The following is a 19354-nucleotide window of genomic DNA, read 5'->3' as shown; positions in this document are numbered from 1 at the left end:
TCTTCTACAGTTTCAATTACCCACAGTCAGCTTTGGTTTGAAAACATTAAGTGGAAAATTCCAGAAATAAACCATTCATAAGTTTTAAATTGTGTGCCATTCTGAGTGGTGTCATGAAATCTCACACCGTCCTGCTCTGTCCTGCCTGGGATGCAAATCCTCCCTTTGTCAAGCGAGTCCTACACTACCCGCCCCTTGGTCACTCAGTAGCCGTCTTGGTTATCAGATCACCTGTTGAGATATCACAGTGCTTGTGTTTAAAGAACCCTTATTGCACTTCATAATAGCCCCAAAATTCAAGAGCAGTGATGGTGGCCATCTTGCTATAACTGTTTCATTTTATTATTATTCTCGTTAATCTCTTACTGCACCTAATTTATAAATTACACTTTATTATAAGTGTGTATATACAGAAAAAAAAACATAGTATCCATAAGGTTTGGTAGTATCCACAGTTTCAGGCATCCACTGGAGGTCTATCCCCTGAGGTAAGGGAGCCTACTATACATTAACATGTGTCTTGGTAACTCACAGATATGCTGCATGATAGAACTCTATGCCCTCTCACAGATAGGTCCCACCTCCAGCCTTCCCCTGCTGCCATCTAACATTCTAAACTCCAGCTCTGAATGTCTGTCTCCTGCTGTGAATCTTCAGTGACTTCGAAACTCAAGTCAGGACACCTCTCAGTTTGGCCTCACTGCTCAAGATTGAGCTGAATTCATGACCATAATCCAAGCATTCAGATTCATGGGCTGTTTTGTGGGTTTTGCTATCTCTTATTTTGTTTTTGCACATCTTACCCACTGAAACGTTGGGCTGCAAAAAGTTTGATCACTAAATATGTAGGCAATGCTGGATACTGGGCTGTTATTTACATAGTTGTATCACCTTTTATTTCATAAGATAGCATTGTCAGAGTAATTTAGTATTTCAACATAACAAGTAAAATAAAATTAATGAGAATGATCTTACTTTGAGTATTTGTGTCATTTCTAAAATGGTCCTTTTTCCTTTTTTTGGATGCATATTCATGCTCTTCATTATTGAATATTTCTCCATCTTCGCTATTTAAGATACTGAAATAAAGACATATTCTATTAAAATATTTTTTCAGGGAGATCTTCATTTGGCTTTTCTTTTGTAAAAGGATACAAATACTTCAAAGTGACAGACTGTGGGCTTGAAATCACAGGGGTAATGTCTAATACATTTTTGTTTCATTTTGAGAAATAAGATGTATCCTGGTTCTTTGAGAATATTGTACCAGAAAGTGCTGAACATGTTTTAGAATCTCTGAAGGGTCTTGATATGCTTATCCAAGGTAGTTTCAAACATCAAAATGGCTTATTAAAACAGAGATTTTTTAAAAAACAACTATTAAAACTCCAGAAAAAAGATGGTAAGAACATGATGATACCCAATACTGACCAATGACTTGATGTATCCCTTACTCCATGCTGAGTAACCACTCAACATTTCTGTTTACTCCCTATATGTTTAAGGGTTTAACTGAAGTTAATTATTACTGCACTGAACATGTTTTTATTAAGCACCAATCACATAAACTGTTAACACATTTAACTGGAACCAGGTGAAGTGACATGTATATTTTTACTATTTAAATACATTTAATTAAAAGCTGTTCTTTGTGAAACAAGAAAATCAAAAGGCAATAACTAAACAATGGGAACACCTTTTACTTTTTAAAAAAATGTCTTCCTTACAGAATAAAAAAACCTGTAAATAGTAATCCACATCCTCAAAACTAAAGATGTGTAAAATTTTTATTTTCCACACACTGATAACAGATTTTCAGTGTAAAGTGAGGAAGGAAGCTCTGTGGAGACAAGCTGGTTGGTGGAGGCATGCGAGAGTGGTGCTCAAATCCAAGGAACTAAAATTGCTTATTTGCTGGTCATCGTTCTTTGACAAGAAAATTGTATACAAGCCCCTTTCCACTCACCAGTATTCACTTTTAGTAAAAAACAGCTGACTTTGCCAAATGAGTCACTTTCTCACTGTCAGAACAGACTTAAACAGCAGTGCCAACAGATGTAAATCATCAAGACAAGCAAAGCACATTTGAAAAACATACAAACAACTGAACTTTTTGTGGCGGACATTATAACAGCAATTTATGGAAATGTGTTGATGTTTGTATTTTATATTTAGTCTTACACCAGTTTGTTATCATTGATTGAAATACTGAATGTAGAAGCTTTAGAATCTAAAAGGGCTTTTCTAATGAAAATTACAAACATATCAAAGGAAAAGCACAAATACAATGTTCTCCAGAAATAGTGTCGCAGAAGTAAAGACAGAATATGGAAGGAGACAGGACTGCTGACTAATCTCACACGTACAGGGAGAAGGACACTCCATGCAGCTTAGCTCCAACATGTGAGCGTGGGACAGAAAAGCAAGGTGAACCTAAAGACATCCCATGGACACACTGAGCTGCAACCAACTCTGCCCATAGGTGGTGGGGCCAGGTTCAGATGCTTGCAGTAACCGCATCCTCCTGTGAATCTGGGCCTACATGGCTGTGGCTCCCTGGGGGCTACCCACACTGTGGATTCCACAGGTGGAGGTGACCTTCTTGGGCACTGCTGGGACACTTCCTGGGCCTGCCTGGGCAGTGGTAGGGCTCAGAGAACTTCAGCGTTAGGGCCTTGGGGAGTCTATGTCAGACTTGAGGACCAAGCCTGGGCTCACAAATGACAACTAGGCTACTATTTTTACAAAGTATTTTAAATGGGGAAAAAGCCATTATTTTTTGGTTGTGGGTTTTACACTGTCAGGTAAATAAAAATGTACAAGTACAGAAGAAAGACGAATGCTTCTGAAATTTAAATTCGACACATTAAAATGTTAATAAAGGAGTATTTAATTTATAAATCTTTCTATTCTGCATGTATCAACTACATTTCATAGCAATCAACTACATGTCATAGCAAACATGTTCTCTTTTTATAACCTTCAAGACAAACATCACCTACTCTGACTTAAAAACAAGGGAACCTGCCCAACAACTTGATTAAAAAATGTCAAACAACTTCAACAGACACTTCTCCAAAGAAGAGACACAGCAGCCAACAAGCCCATGAAAAGATGCTCCAAATCACGAATTGTTAGGTAAATGCAAATTAACACTACAATGAGATACTACCTCACGCTCGTTATGAGGCTACTGGCAAATTAAAAAAAAGAAAGAAAGTTTAACAAGTGTTGACATGGATGTGGGGAAAATGGATCCTTCGTGCAATGTTGGTGGAAATGGAGGATGGTATAGCTACTATAGGAAACAGTATGGAGGTTCTTCAAAAAATTAAACACAGAATTACCATATGATCCAGCAATTCCACTTCTGGGTATATATTCAAAAGAACTGAAAGCAGAGAATGAAAGATACTTGTATACCCACGTTCATAGCAGTATTACTTGCAACAGATAAACATGGAAGCAACCCACATGTCCATCAGTGGATGAATAGATAAACAAAATGTGGTGTACACTATACACAATATGGAATATTATTCAGTCTGAAAAAGGAAATGCTGACACATGCTACAATAAGGCTGAAACTTGAGGACGTTACGCTGAGATAAGACAGTCACAAAAGGACACATACTGTCTGATTTGACTTATATGAGGTACTCAGAAAAGTCAAATCATACAGACAGAAAATAGAAAGCCAGTTACCAGGTCTGGGGGTGCTGGAGAATGAAAAGTTAGCGTTTAATGGGGACAGAGTTTCAGTGTGGGAAGATGTAAAAGTTCTAGAGATGTATGGTGGTAATGGTTGCACAATAATGTGAATGTACTTAACACCACTGAACGGTACATTTAAAAATGGTTAGGATGGCAATTTTATGTTATGTGTATTTTGCTGCAATTAAAGATAAACAGTGTGCAAGAGAGGAGAGGAAGTAGCAGCTTGTCTTGTTCATGCTGTCTGAGGTGCATGTCGGAGGGATGGGGTGGGGGCGGGAAGTGTTAAAAACAAAGAATAGAACGTTATACAACACAAGCGGAAAATACAGGGCACAAACGCACTTGTATGAAACACAGAGTTTCCATAAACTTAAAACATGTCTGAATGATGGAGCTAACAGCCCTTAACTCCCCACACCCAGGCTGCACCACAGCATACGTCACCCCCTTCCTAGCAAATGTGCCCAAAAGGCAATGACATTCCAAGTTTCCTCTGACAAGCCCAAGGACAGGGCATGAGTTTTCCAAGTTCCTTTCCATTCAAGAAAAGGAACAGAAGAGAATAGAGAAGAATCAACAAAACAACTCCAAATAGAAGTAAACGAGAGCCAAGAACGGAACTATTTCTCATAATTAAACCCCAATTTCTATAAATTACAATCCTCATTCTAGTGATGACCTATAATAAGATTTGCATTTTCCTCTGATGGTATTTTCCTTAAGAGATGGATAACAAGGTCTTAATCTTCATCTCCCAGACCACTCTAGGGTTCTAAGCACAGGCTTTACAGAAATGTGCTGTTATGGGCCATCATCTTCAAATCATTTCCACACAAGTCTAGGAAAATAAGACAGGCTAGGATAAGCCTCCGGTTTTTAAAATTGCTAATCAAGGGCATCAGTTCTTAACTATATTGCTGTAAGATATGTCACAAAACTTTTGTTACCAGTAAGAAAAATGACCAACATTTGTGAATGATTTAATTTTTAATAATTATTAAAGTACTACACTACCCATAATAAAAAATAATACATACTCATAAACTCAACTTCCCTGAGTTGCCAGTAGGAAGCAACCCTGCCGAGCCCTTGATTTTGGATTTCTGGCCTCCAGAATTGTGAGGACATACATTTCTGTGGTTTTAAGCCACTGAGTTTGTGGTTATGGAATCCCAGAAAATGAATAAAATTATCTATCTTTTCAAGTTACTTCAGTTTGATATTGATTATGAAAGGTACATATATGCTATCAAACAGAAGAGACTTTAGGGAGAAAAAATCTCGCATAAATGCAACAAGTTGCCATGACTCTAAGTGCCAAGGTAATATAACATGCAAACTGTGATAATTTCACCAAAACCAAAACAAAGTGGAACAAATCCTCAAACACAGTTGTTGATAATTCCCACCCTGGCCTCCTCTGACATTTCCTTTGGATCAATTTGGCTGCGCCTCTTCTGTCAAGCACGAGCTGGACGACATTTTGGTCAGCTCCTCCCCAGAAGGGAGCTACAATCTCTGCTCTAACAATCCCCAATTGTTGTCTTAAGTTAGACTGTGTTCATCAATGGCTACCTACTAAACTTAGCTTTTTATCTGTACATTTTCCAATCAGGTCATATTATTTTCTCCTGGTAGGCAAATGTTTACATTTATTCATTTTCCTGATATAAAGCTACTTCGTATCAGTGTGTTATTGTCTCTAATTATAAGAAGATAATCCAGAAGAGAAAGTCCAGTCAATTTTATATAAGTTAAAAAAAAAGATGTGAAACCTATTTTTAGAATTAACATTTCCTTCCTAAATATCTAACACGACACACTTACGGACTCTTAACACACCCTTCTTACATGAAGGGAGCAGCAGAGCAGAGGGCGACAAAAGCACCAAGGCCAGGTGGAGCCACAGCCAATGTGGGCCCATCTCACTCCGCAGGGAGAAGCAACTGCACTGTGCACAGAGTGCAATCTGGCAGAAGGGAAACGCCGTCTTAAAGAGCTTCAGATGCAGCAACCTTGAAGAAGGGCTGTGCCAGAAAGTCCACCAGATGAGGCCGCAAACCTATCAAAGGGCATCAGACACTCTGTGCACAGGGTACACAAAACAATGCCTCCCACATTCTGTGACTTCCTGCGTGTGCCACTTGGACCACCACACTCCCTACCTGCACCATCTTACCTGGACAGACTAAATCTCAGCCACCTCATGACTAGGATATTAACATGGCTTCCAGTTCTATAAATTCCTCCCCCTTAAGAATGCATGTCTGTAAAATCAGAAATGATGAAAACTGGACTTGTGAGTGGCTTTGTAGTAGGGATTACAGGTCCAGAATAGAATAGGTTCAGTAACATATTTAAGATATTTAAGGGAAAAAATATAAGCCAAAGATTTAACATCTAAATAGTGACTATCAAGGGTAAAAGTCACACATATTTTTTATGAGTACATACAAACACAGGAAGTACGGTGACCAGGAACTGAGGGATGACCCACTAAAGAATAAGCTCTGGAAACCAAAATGACTAGAGGCAGATGCAAAGGTGAGCTGCAGGGTGGTCTGTATTTATCTGTGGAGCTGCTGGCACATAGACGGTGATAAAAGTGCAGCATGCCATGGTTACCAGCTTGGACAATGCAGACAAAGAACAACCACCAGAGAAGTGGTAGGGGCGGGCAGAAGATGTGCAGGGGCCAACTGGGACTAGGGTGTCCATCAGCTAACTGCAGTATCAGGTACTACGGGGAGCCAACCAAAGAAACTAAGTGTTTGCTATAAAGGCATTAGGATAAAAGTGGGGAAAAAAAAGGGAGGAAGAAAGCCCTCTTAAATACCAAAAGGGTAAAAGCAAATAAAATAGAACAAGGTGGTTCCCTGTTATCTGTGATGTAAAACATGGACTTGGCTCACCTATTAAATGGAAAACAGTCTTGGATTGGCTCACAAAGCAAAATCAAACACCATACTGCATATAAGATATACAGCTATAAAAGGCTGGGAAAATATATAGAGAATTTATAGGACTCAGAAAAAAAGTAACTGTCGCAGGAAACTTTATAGCATTAAATACCTATATCAATACAAATTTAAATAATAAAAATAAATTATTTAAACATATAACTGAAAAAGCCAGAAAAAGAATAAGTGAACCAAAAGAAAGGGGTGAATTATTACAAATAAAAGCAGATATTATTAAGTAGAAAAAGAATAGAACTAAGAAGTAAATCCAAAAGCTGGCTCTCAAGAGAAAATAATCAACCAAAACAAACCACTAGGTATCTGATTAGAAAAAAAAAAAATAAGAAAGTTACAAGTGCTAACAGAAGAAAATTTAAACATTGTAAAAGATAAGGAAAAGAAAGGGATAGAGAGAAAAACATGTAGATTAAAAGAGACTTTAAAAACATATCAAATTTTAAGAATAAAACAACACTAAACTATAGTGTCTAGAGATATACACTTGGTGATAAAACTATAAAGATTAGGGAAATGATTACCATAAGAGTTTGGGAAGTGGTTATTTTTGGGGAGAGGAAGTAGGTTATAATAGAAATGGGACATGTGGTGGGCGCTTCTGGGATGACTGATAAAGTTCTATTCCTTGACCTGGGTGTGGTTACAAGGATGTTTCCTTTATAAAAATGAAGAAAAACATTAAAAAATCATTACAGGCAACTTTATAAAACTCTTTGCAGTAAGTTAGAAGTAGATGAAACATTTTTTAAAAATACTAAATTTAATGCTATTCCAATACAAAATCAAGTTTTTTTCTTAGAGCTAAACAAGTTAATTATAAAATGCATTTAAGAACAAGAAGAAACTATCCTAAAATTCATATGGAATGAAAAGAGAGCCCAAATAGCCAAAGCAATCCTAAGCAAAAAGAACAAAGCCAGAGGCATCACACTACTCAACTTCAAACTATACTATACAGCCCCAGTAACCAAAACAGATTCTGTACTGGTACAAAAACAGACTCATAGACCAATGAACAGAACAGAAAACTCAGAAATAAAGCCACACACCTACAACCATCCAATCTTTGACAAGGCCAGCAAAAGCAGCAGTGGAAAAAGACCATCCTATTCAATATATGGTGTTGGAATAACTGGCTAGCCACATACAGAAGACTGAAGCCAGACCCCTACATTTCACCATATACAAAAATTAACTCAAAATATATTAAAGATTTCAATGTAAGACCTCAAACTGTAAGATCCTGGAAGATAACCTAGGAAATACTCTTCTTGACGTTGGCCTTGGCAAAGAATTTTTGGCTAAGTTCCCAAAAGCAATTGCAACAAAAACAAAAATTGGCAAGTAGAATTTAACTAAATGAAAGAGCTTCTGCACAGCAAGAGAAACTATTGACAGAGAATACAGACAACCTATGGAATGAGAGAAACTATTTGCAAACTATGCATCTGACAAAGGCCTAATATCCAGAATCTACAGGGAACTTATGCAAAAAAAAAACGACCTCATTAAAAAATGGACAAAGGAGTGAGCGGAAATTGCGCCACTGCACTCCAGCCTGAGCGTCAGAGTGAGACTCCATCTCAAAAAAAAAAAAAAAAAAAAAATGGGCAAAGGACATAACAGGCACTTCTCAAAGAAGATATATAAGTGGCCAACAAACACGAAAAAGGCTCAGTACCACACAGCATTAGAGAAATGCATCAAAACCACAATGAGACACCATCTGACACTAGTCAGAATGGCCATTACTAAAAAGTCAAAGACAACAGATGCTGGCAAGGCTGAGGAGAAAACAGAATGCTTATACACTGTTGACAGGAATGTAAATCAGTCCAGCCATTGTGGGAAGTGGTCTACAGATTTCTCAAAGAACTTGAAATAGAACTACCATTCTATCCAGCAACCCCATTACTGGGTATACATCCAAAAGAAAATAAATCTTTCTACCAAAAAGACACAGGCACTCACATGTTCATTGCTGCGCTATTAACAATAGTAAAGACACAGAATCAACCCAGGTGCCCATCAATGGTAGACTGGATAAAGAAAATGTGGCACCTATACATCATGAAATACTACACAGCCATAAAAAAGGAATAAAATCACACCCTTTGCAGCAACATGGATGGAGCTTGACTTAATTCTAAGCAAATTAATGCAGGAACAGAAAACCAAATACCACATGTTCTCACTTACAAATGGGAGCTAAACATTGAGCACACATGGACACAAACATGGGAACAACAGACACTGGGGACTACTAGAAGGTAGAGGGAGTGGGGGTGGGTTAAAAACAACTACCTATTGGGTACTATGCTAACTAGGTGACAGGATCTGTACTCCAAACCCCAGCCTCATGCAATATTTTCATGTAACAAATCTGTACATGGACCTTCTGTATCTAAAATAAAAGGAGAAGAAGAACCAGTAAGCACAAATAACCAGACAACTCTGAGTAAGAACCACAGTGGTGAAGACTCTAGCCCCAGCTGACATAAAAACACAGTATTAAGCCTCTCTATTTACATCAGTGTGATGAGGGAAGTCCATGAAGACAGACAGAAAACCCTGTAGCCCCAATTGCCCATGGAAATTTAATATCGGAAAAAGAGATATCTCAACACAGCAGGGAAGGGGCTTTTCAGTTAGTAGTGCTGCTGCAGTAACTGGACAGCTACTGCACAAAGACACAAACAGATTTGTTCCTCACGTCATGCTCCAAGATAAATTCCAAATGGAGCATAAGTTCTCTTCTCTCTCCTGAGGCATAATTCATATACAGCAGAATAGACTTTTAAGTACAGTTCAGGGAGTCCTGACCTGTGTACCTCCTGTAACACATACCCAATCAAGACACCATAGAAAGCTCCATATAGCTATTAAGTCAATCACCAGGGAGGCTCACCACTCTGCCTCTCCTTGGGAGCTAAGAGGTAAGCCACCATCGCGAGTCCTGTGCTGACGCAGGCCCCAGACATGACTGACAGCACAGTCAGACTACGTGATGTCTCTGGCTTGCCTATTAATTTTCTTAATGATGACTTAAGAAGACTTTTAAAGATGATTTTAGACTTGCACAAGAGTTTCAGAGGCAGGACACACGGTGTCCCCAAGTTTCCACCCACCTTCATGCAGCCATAGAACAAGGATCAACACCAGAAGAGGAACTCTGGCATGGTACTCCCAGCTCAACCACAGGCTTTGTTGTTTTGCCAGGCCACCCACCAGAGCCCGTCTGCTGCTGGGCCCAGTCCAGGATCCACACTGTACTTAGCTGACACACTTCCATGGCCCCCCATGCCAGAAGAGTTTGTAGTCTCCTCTCATCACCTTAAAGAGTACTGGTCAATTATTTTGTAGAATGTCCTTCAAATTGGGTTTGTCTGCTGTTTTCTCCTGATTCAGCTTAGGGAAAACCACCACAGATGATGTGCCATTCACACAGCACCACATCACAGGTACCTGCTGCCAATATGATGCCACCTTTGAGTTCTTGGTTGGGGCTGTGTCTGCCAGGTTTCTCCACTGTAAAGTATTGTTCCCTTTGTAATGAATAGCTATTTGGGGGGAGACTTGGCAGATATTCTATTTCTCCTAATTCTTTCACCTGTTAGATTTCACCTTGCTGCATCTGTCAAGGGACTGTGCTTATAACAATTATCATGGTGATTTTCTATTTCCCTTATTCCTTCTACATTTATTAACTGGAATTTTACAAGGAAGAACTGCATTCATTTATGTATTGATATCAGCCTAAATGGATGGCTATTTCTTTTCTTTTTTAGGTTGTAATCCATTACTACTGTTGTCTATCCTGTGGCTCGAACTGCTCCAGCTTTGGCCAATGCAGCACTTTTTGACGGACATCTACCCTTCTGATATCTGACAGGCTCCCATCACTCACCTTTCATTTGCCCTACCCCAGCCCTGGAACCAACCCCTTCCCTGAGGAGCCCTTAGGATCCACCATCTCAGGCTGGCTCTGGTCACTGATGCAGGTGTCACTGCTCTAAGGCCCTCTGTCGACAGACTTAGAAAACAGATGTGTTACACTAACTCACACATGCATAGACCCACATTTCTCTCTCTCTGAAAAAACCAACGGCCCTAGTTCATGCTGACACCTCCAACCCTGATCCAGAACCACAGGATAACTCTAGCACCATCCTTCCTTATTTGTAACTTCTTCCTAGAATACGTACAGTTTTGAGATTGCTAACCCATGCCCCTATGAGAAACAAGTGCACTAACCAGATGTTTTATCTTTAGCCTTACAGCATCCTGTCAAAACACTGTTTTCCAAAGTTACTGATAGGTCAGCTAATTCCACATCCATTTCACTATGGTTATGGCAGCATTCCCTAACCGTTTTGGCACCAAGGACCAATTTCTTAGAAGACAGTTTTTCCACAGACTAGGGCGAGGAGGGGGGATGGTTTCAGGATGAAACTGTGCCACCTCAGATCATCACTCTAACGTCATAGTTAGAGTCTCAAAAGGAGTGAGTGAGCAACCTAGATCATTCACATGCACAGTTCACAACAGGGTTCATGCTCCTATGAGAATCTAATGCTGCTGCTGACCTGACAGGAGGCAGAGCTCAGGCAGTAATGCTTGCCTGCCCTCTGCTCACCTCCTGCTCTGTGGCCCAGGTCCTAACAGGCTACAGACAGGTACCAATCCGTGGCCTAGGGGTTGGGCACCCCTGGATTATGGGATAAGTTTGTAATACCATTTGATTCATCTGTCACAGTTTGTATCACTTGGGCACTCCCCCCAGTAACACACACACAAACATCTTTGTTGATTTTAGTAAAATTTTGTGGTGCACAGTTCCATGGGTTTTGACAGGTGCACAGTCAAATCTAACACAGTCCCATCACTCCCCAAACTGCCTCTCACTCTCTTTGTAATCAACTCCTTTTCCCCAACTCTTAACCCCTGGCAACCACTGATTTGTTCTTCTTCCTTATGGTTGTGCTTTTTCTAGAGCATCCTTTAAATAGAATCATACAGTATGGAGGCCTTTTAGGTTTGGTTTCTTTCACTAAACAAAATGAATTTAAGATTCATCCATATTGTGGGAATTAATAGTTTGTTCCTTTTGACTTTTGAGTGGTATTCTGCTGTAGAGATGTTACCACAATTTGTTTATTCATTCACCAGTTGAAGGATATCTGATTTTGAGTGTTGGCAATTACTGAATAAAACTCTATTAACAGTCACATGCAGGTTTTGTGTGAGCATGAATTTTCACTTACCTTGGGTAAACACCTAGGAGTGAGACTGCCAGGTCCTAAGGCAGTGTAACACAGTAAGAAGCTGACACACTGTTTTCCAGAGTGGCTGTGCCATTCTGCATTCCCAGTAGCAGGGTTGGAGAGCATATTCCTGCCAGCACTTGGCACTGTCCTTGCCAGCACTGGGATGCTTCGTGATTGTTCTTTCATCTTAGCTACTGATGTAGGCCTGTGCTGGTACCTTATGAAGAAGGTGCACAGCCTTCCAAATCACCTAGGCCCACTGTGGCAGTCTCATTCCCCAGAACATACTGTTATATCTCTAGCTGGTCAGCTGCTTGCCCTAAATGGTACTGTGGCCTTAGGCTAGCTGCAGTGTTTACCTTCCGGATTGCCTGCATTTGTTTCCCTAACAATAAATTATGTTGGGCATCACAAGCTTATTTTTCTCTGCTTATTTGCATGGGCTTCTCTGCAATCCATGCAAGTTGTTTGGTGAAGTACAGGTTCACCAAAACTATTCCCCAATTTTTTACTGGGTTGTTTTCTTATTGTTGAGTTTTAAGTGTTCTTTATTATTCTGGATACTAACCCTTTGTCAGATATGTGACTTACAAATGTGTTCTCTGAGAGTAGAATTTTAAAATTTTGATAAAATGCAAATTATAGATTTTTTTCTTTTATGGATTGTGCTTTTGGTATCATATCTAAAAACTCTGCCCAAGATCATGCAGACTTTCCTTTGGGTTTCTTCCATAAGTTCTACAGTTTTACATTCTACATTTAGGTATATGATCCATTTTGAGTTCATTTTTGTATAAAATGTGAGCTGTACAGGTTATTTATTTATTTATTTATTTTTGCATATACACATCTAGTTTTCTAGTCCATTTGTTGACAAGATTACACTTTCTCCATGGAATATATTAAGAGGTGCCTTTACACCACTGTCAAAAATAAACCAACCATATCTGTATGGACTTATCTGGGGTCCTCTGTTCTGTTCCACTGACCTGTGTATCTATCTTTTCACCAATACCACATACCACTCTCTTGATTGTGGTGATTTTACATTTTATAGTAAATCTTGTTCTTTCTTCTTTTTCAGATGGAGTTTTGCTCTTGTTGCCCGGGCTAGAGTGCAATGACAGGATCTCTGCTCACCGCAACCTCCACCTCCCAGGTTCAAGTGATTCTCCTGACTCAGCTTCCTGAGTAGCTGGGATTACAGGCACCTGTCACCATGCCCGGCTAATTTTTTTTTTTTTTTTTTTTGTATTTTTAGTAGAGACAGGGTTTCACCATGTTGGCCGGGCTGGTCTTGAACTCCTGACCTCAGGTGATCTGCCTGCCTTGGCCTCCCAAAACGTTGGGATTACAGGCCTGAGCCACCACGCCCAGCCATTGCTCTGCCTTTCTAATGATGACTTTAGGTATAAGCTTTTAATATAAAGTTCATCTTTTTTTTCTTTCACAGCTTGTGGTTTTTGTGTGGTAAGCAATCTGCCTACTTTACATTGTGAAAATATTGTTTTATTCTTAAAACTTTACAGTTTTAGCCTTTTACAGTTCATTCTACAATCCATCTAAAATTAATGCTATGTCCACAGTAAGAGTGAGTAGTAGAGTTTCATTTTTCCTTGCATGTTTATCCAGTTGAAAAAATCTTTCCCCCCCCAATTGAACTATGTTGGTTGAAAAAGCTTTGATTTCTCCTGTTGTTGCACTGTGCATCCTAGTGTTTTGTAAATTAACTATTCTTATCTTCTTAGTTTTTTATAAGTGTAAACAGGGGAAATATAATTTCTTTTAAAAGAGCTCTCTTACTTAATAAAGAAACAGGCTGGGCACGGTGGCTCATGCATGTAATCCCAGCACTTTGGGAGGCTGAGGCGGGTGCATCACCTGAGGTCAGGAGATCAAGACCATTCTGGTCAATATGCCGAAACCCTGTTTCTACTAAAAATACAAAAATTAGCCAGGTGTGGTGGTGGGCACCTGTAGTCCCAGCTACTCAGGAGGCTGAGGCAGGAGAATTGCTTGAACCCAGGAGGCACAGGTTGCAGTGAGCCGAGATCACGCCACTGCACTCCAGCCTGGGTGACAGAGCAAGACTCCATCTCAAAAAAAAAAAAAAAAAAAAAGAACAAATGAACGAACAAAAGAAAGGACAGGAAAGGGAAAAGAAATAAAATGTCTAATGTTTTTTGCCCACCAAACTAGTTAAAGTAATTACAAAGACAAGGCTGCTGTCAACACCTTGTGCACTGTCCCCAAAACGCAGATGGCATGGGAGCAGACAGCACCTTTAGATGAAGACACACATGCAGCCTACACAAGGCACACAGATGCATTTCAGCCACTATTCCCTCATGATGAAACCCTCCCCTTGTGCAGTGTGTAACCTGAACTGACACACGCACACATCTTGGGTGAAGAGTGAAGTAATGGGAATCTGTGTACACTACTATTCAGAGTATAAACTGGTGCAAAATTACAGAAGGTAATGTGGCAATACTACAATTTTAAATATACAATTCTATTAGGAACTTAGATTTCATAAATATTCACACAAGTATGCAAAGAGATATTCACAGATGACCCATGCTATACTACCAGAAATAATGAAAAGTGGGAAATAGCCAAAATGATTGCAGTGGAAGCTTGGACAAAAAAGTTATGGTATACCTAAACAATGAAATGCCATCATTAAAATGAATGAGGAACTCAATGCACACTGACATGGAACAACTTCCAGGAAATACAAGTGGAGGAAAAGGATGAACATGCAATGCATTAGGAGAACATGCTGACACCACCTCACTGGAAAGGGAAAGAGGTGCATGACCTGTGACACTGTGGTTTTGTTCCTAGGCACAGACCCAAGGACCCTGTGCAAGACAATGCGGATTTAGATGTTGTATCAGTTAATGCAACTCTACCTTCTAGCTGCTCAGGCCAAAGTCTTAGTCTCACCCCTCGACCCTCTTACTGCACCATACACATTCCATGTGTCAGTTCCACCTGCAGAATACACCCAGGATTTGAGCCCTTCCTCATCCACCACCTCCTTTCTCTCCAAGCCATGATCATTTCCCATGGGGGTTAACCGAAGCCTCTTAAGAACTGGTCCACTTGCTTCTGTCCTGCGTCTTGGAAGTCTGTTTTTAACACAGTAGCCAGAATAATCCTGTTAAAGCATAGGCCTGAACAAATCACTCCTCTGCTCAAAACCCTGACTCCCCACATCACTCAGAAAAGCCCAAGTCCTTACTATGACAACAGGTACTTCACAGCTGGGACCCAGTCAGGCTGGGATCTTGTCTCCTACCGGCCCCACTTCTGGGCTCCCCTTATCCATGCTGGAACCCTGCTGTCCCTGAATATGCCAGATGATGTACTCCTGCCTTGAGGTCTTTGCACTTTTTCTTTCCCTGCCGGGGAGGCCCCGCCCTCAGACATCCATTCATCCTGCTCTCATTGCCTAAGGTTTGCTTCCACAGATTGCTTCTTAGAGGCCACTCTCTGTAGATCTTCCTCTAACACCACCCATCCTTAGCATTTCTTATCTCCCACATACTATCACAATTACTGCACTGCGGAACTCATCTTGTCCACTGCCTATCTGTTTCACCAGAATGCAAGCTCCATCAGACATGGGTTTTCATGTTTCATTTATTGCTGTATCCTGACACCATAGCACATAGTAAATCCTTAATATATTGTGGACTAAACAGGTGTAACAGTATGTGTAATAATAAGACGAGAGACATCTCTAAGTCTGGCTCCTGGGTAGATTTTATCTACCCAACAAAGGAGTAGAGGTAGGACTCCGGCCCATGCCATTTCCAAGGAAACCCTTTCTGGAGGGGTGGGGAAAGCTGTGTCCTTCCCATCAAGAGCAAAGAAAAGCCACTACCACTTATGTAGGAAAAATCCCTATGACTCTACCCCTGGGGGTAATCAACAGGCAAAGGGCAACACACTTACTGTTCCCTGTGAGATAATTAACAAAAATAAGCCTCTGTTCAGAATATCTCAGGTGTTCTGGACAAAAAATAAAGATTCAGGATAAAGTTAATGAAGATGAAAATTTTAAATCAACTTAAGGTTCTGAGAAAAAGTCTGATGGCTCTGGATTTCCTGGTGACACAAGAGATCCGGTTGTTTTGAAAAGATGGAGAAGGAGTATGTAGGGAGCCGAACATCAGAGGAGAGTGAAGGAGTTTGAAATATTGATAACACAAAGAGGAGTAGAGCAGGCCAACGAAGCAAACACAGTGGGGCTGTGGGCCGCATGGGGGCCCTACAGGCACATAGCAGATGACCAAGAAACATCAGTTTACAGAATGAGTGGAAGAATAAATGAGTGAGCAAGTGAAAAGAGCAAATAAATGAGTGGGTGAACAAGGAGGAGCAAGCAATGGGAGAATAAATTCAGAAGAAAGCAAGTGAGTGAATTGATGATGTCCCCACTGTGTTCTCTGGTGTGAATCTTCTTTCTTATATTTCTTAGCTGCTCATGTGTTGGTTCATTTAGGGTTGGGAATATGCCATTTGAGTGTGTTTTTTAAAAAAAGACTGGGATGGAGTTTAGGGTAACGGCAAGAGTGTTACTGAAACAATGGATCATGGAATATAAGCTGGACAAAAGGAGACATGATAAAAAGAAGGTTGATAGGATAGAAAAAATAAGGCAATGGTTGAGGTGGTAGTCAGGAAATCTGGAAGGTGAGAAGATTATGCTTAAGGACTGGGATGCCCGAATTCATGAGTCTGGACCATGGGAGTGGGTGGCTGAGACACAGAAGAGAAGAGGAGAGGAGAGAAGGAGATCCTAGGAACAAAGAGGACAGTACTAACGCCAGAGGCTGTGAGTCCCACAGGTGGACACTGAAACCACCAGGCAACAGCAGGGACTGGGGTGGAGAAAATGACCACGATTCTTTGCAGACTCTGACATCTGGTGAGCATGACTATGCAGGAGGTGACTGTGCAGAAAAGGATCTGAGCTAGAAAAGGGGAACTTCACCCTTCACGTTCTATGCTTCAGGACTGCATGAATTTTCTGTTGTTTTTCATTTACAAAGAGCACATGTTGCTTTATAATTGACAAAACCCACAAATTTGGGGAAGAGATAATATTAAAGTCAGAGAAAAGAGTTTACAATCCAGAGAAAATCATTAATTTAAGAAGCACTAACAAATACTGCTTGAAACAGTGCTGAGTCCGACACTGAAATTAATTTTCTTTTTCTTTCCAGTCACTAAAGAAAGGGTATCAGGAAGGCCATCTGGATTTTTGCTGAAACCTGTAACAATACTCTAAAGATCCTAAGAGGAAAATGCCAATGTGCTAACAAGGATATTTACTTAAATGGATACAGGATGTCTCCTCTCCAAGGTACAGTGGCTTTCGAGCCCAGTACACACTTCAAGGGCTAGAAGGATCCCCTGAATTCTCTATCCCTCATGGTAACCAGAGACTATGTTCACATTCTCATAAGGGAACCAAAAATGTAGCTTCTTCTATCTTGTTTCCTTGGGGGATGCACAATTTAAAAATGCTTTTTATAGAATTCCATTATCTTGGGATATCCTGGGAACTACTAGAGTTGAAGATAATTTTGGTAGAACCTTAAAATACGATGGCCCCCATTGCTAAGCCCACTGAGAACCAAATTACCAAAGTAAGTGTTAAGACATTCAAATTTGAATAGAAAATATAATGTTTTATGAGGTATAAAAAATAATGCAATAAAAAAGATTTAGAAAATTCAATGGCAAGAACCCAGAAGCATCTCTGCCAAGACTGAGCTGAATGCGTTATGTTTGACTACACACTCCCTTGTCAAATGTCAACTTCATAAAAGACAAGGAACAACTTCTTATATATCCTCAACAGTGCCTATAGTTATACTCAAATAACTATAGGCAATTACAGTGCCCATAATAACACTGAAATCTGATGGAAAAAGTTAGAAATTCTAAAAGATATACAGTATCTAGACACTCTTCTTCAATATCTTTCCTTTATAGGAATCATACAATTTCTGTTGTCAAACATAAAACTGAGTGGCAGAAACACTATGCTGGAGAGAAGACCCAGCCAGATTATTTACTTACACCATTTCCCCAGCTGAACCCTCAGAGTCCTTCTCAGGGCCACCCTTTTGGCTAGTCCAATCAATCTGTGACTCACTCTTTTACTGATCCTGACCCTCTGTCCAGCTGTGCAGACATCACCATAGGCAGCACTCAACATTTCTCACCTGTCTACTGAAACCCTTAACTGGCTGTCCTCTCTTCAATCTGGACACCAGCTGATCTACCTTCTATTCTGAATCAACAGCCTAATAAAAGGCTTCCTGAGGTCAGGGTTAAGATGAATCCTCTGTCCATCAAACTATGTTTAAACCTCAGTAATATCATGAATGTTGCTTGAAAGAGCAGCTTAATCAAGGATTCAGAGTATGAACTGGCTGGCTTCCCCCAGATCAACCATGTTGAATTGCTTAATTTCTTCCCTATGTTCTCTAAACTTTGAATACTAAAATGAGTTGAAAAGTAAGCAGAAGGATACTAAAGGCCTATTTTCCCGCACGTTCACAAAAAAGAAAATTAACAAAGTTACGTAGAATCTTGATTACCTAAATTATTTTTACTATAGTTCTTTTTCTAAGTTTTGAAAGCCCACCTTAAATCAAAGAATTAGGGGTACTATGTTTCTCAAAGACATGTGGGGGAAAGAGAAGGTCATTTATATAGTGATTTTAAATGGTGATTACATATGGTCTTATCTTTTTAAAATCAATTTTAGGTTCAAAGTTAAGTGGTTTTTCCTTCCAGAGAAAGGATATATTAAACATCTGCTGCAGTTTCAGGTCACCAACAGCCTCTACCCACAGGTTTGGATTTGCATTTTGGTAGGAACGGACAGAAGTCTGAGGAAGATGAACGAAAGATGAACGAAATGGCAGAGTAGGAAGCCGGGGCGGTCCCAGTACTGCAAAGCAACTAGGTGGGGTAAAAGGTGGTGCTGACTAGTTCTCGCTCACTCATAAAACCTTTTTGTGCAGGGATGCTTGTGTTAGCAGCCATTGATTCAAAGGGGCGGATCTGTAGGTAAGTTTGGGGGAAGGGGAAAGGGAGACAGAAGGGTAGCCAGTTATGCAAAGAAAACATATCTCGACTGTATTCTCTAATTTTATGTGTGCAGTGCAAAAAAAACCAATTCTCAGACATTTAAAATGTGTTTGAGATGATGGGAAAAAGAATACATGAGGGAAAAAAACAAATTCCCACAAATTCCTCACCGCAGATGCAGCAGTAACACTGTACTTCAAGCATTACAGCTTTTTTTAAATTGACATTCTGTAATATATCTCCCCATCCTAAAATCCACATTTAATAGTG

At 40.0% G+C, this 19354-nt stretch overlaps 1 long non-coding RNA gene across 28 annotated transcripts in view; it reads right to left on the bottom strand.

Annotated features, from left to right (window-relative positions):
* The window catches only part of LOC129532022 (uncharacterized), a 369252-nt gene that overhangs the window by 341979 nt on the left and 7919 nt on the right, over positions 1–19354 (bottom strand). For all 28 annotated transcript variants that reach the window (XR_010129748.1, XR_010129747.1, XR_010129772.1 and 25 more), the window contains exon 3: positions 976–1079. This is a non-coding gene — a long non-coding RNA (uncharacterized lncRNA). The remainder of the gene's footprint in view (positions 1–975; positions 1080–19354) is intronic.

This window comes from Gorilla gorilla, chromosome 11, assembly GCF_029281585.2.
Source record: "Gorilla gorilla gorilla isolate KB3781 chromosome 11, NHGRI_mGorGor1-v2.1_pri, whole genome shotgun sequence".
Taxonomy (NCBI): Eukaryota; Metazoa; Chordata; class Mammalia; order Primates; family Hominidae; genus Gorilla; species Gorilla gorilla.
This window is presented reverse-complemented; position numbering and strand designations above follow the sequence as displayed.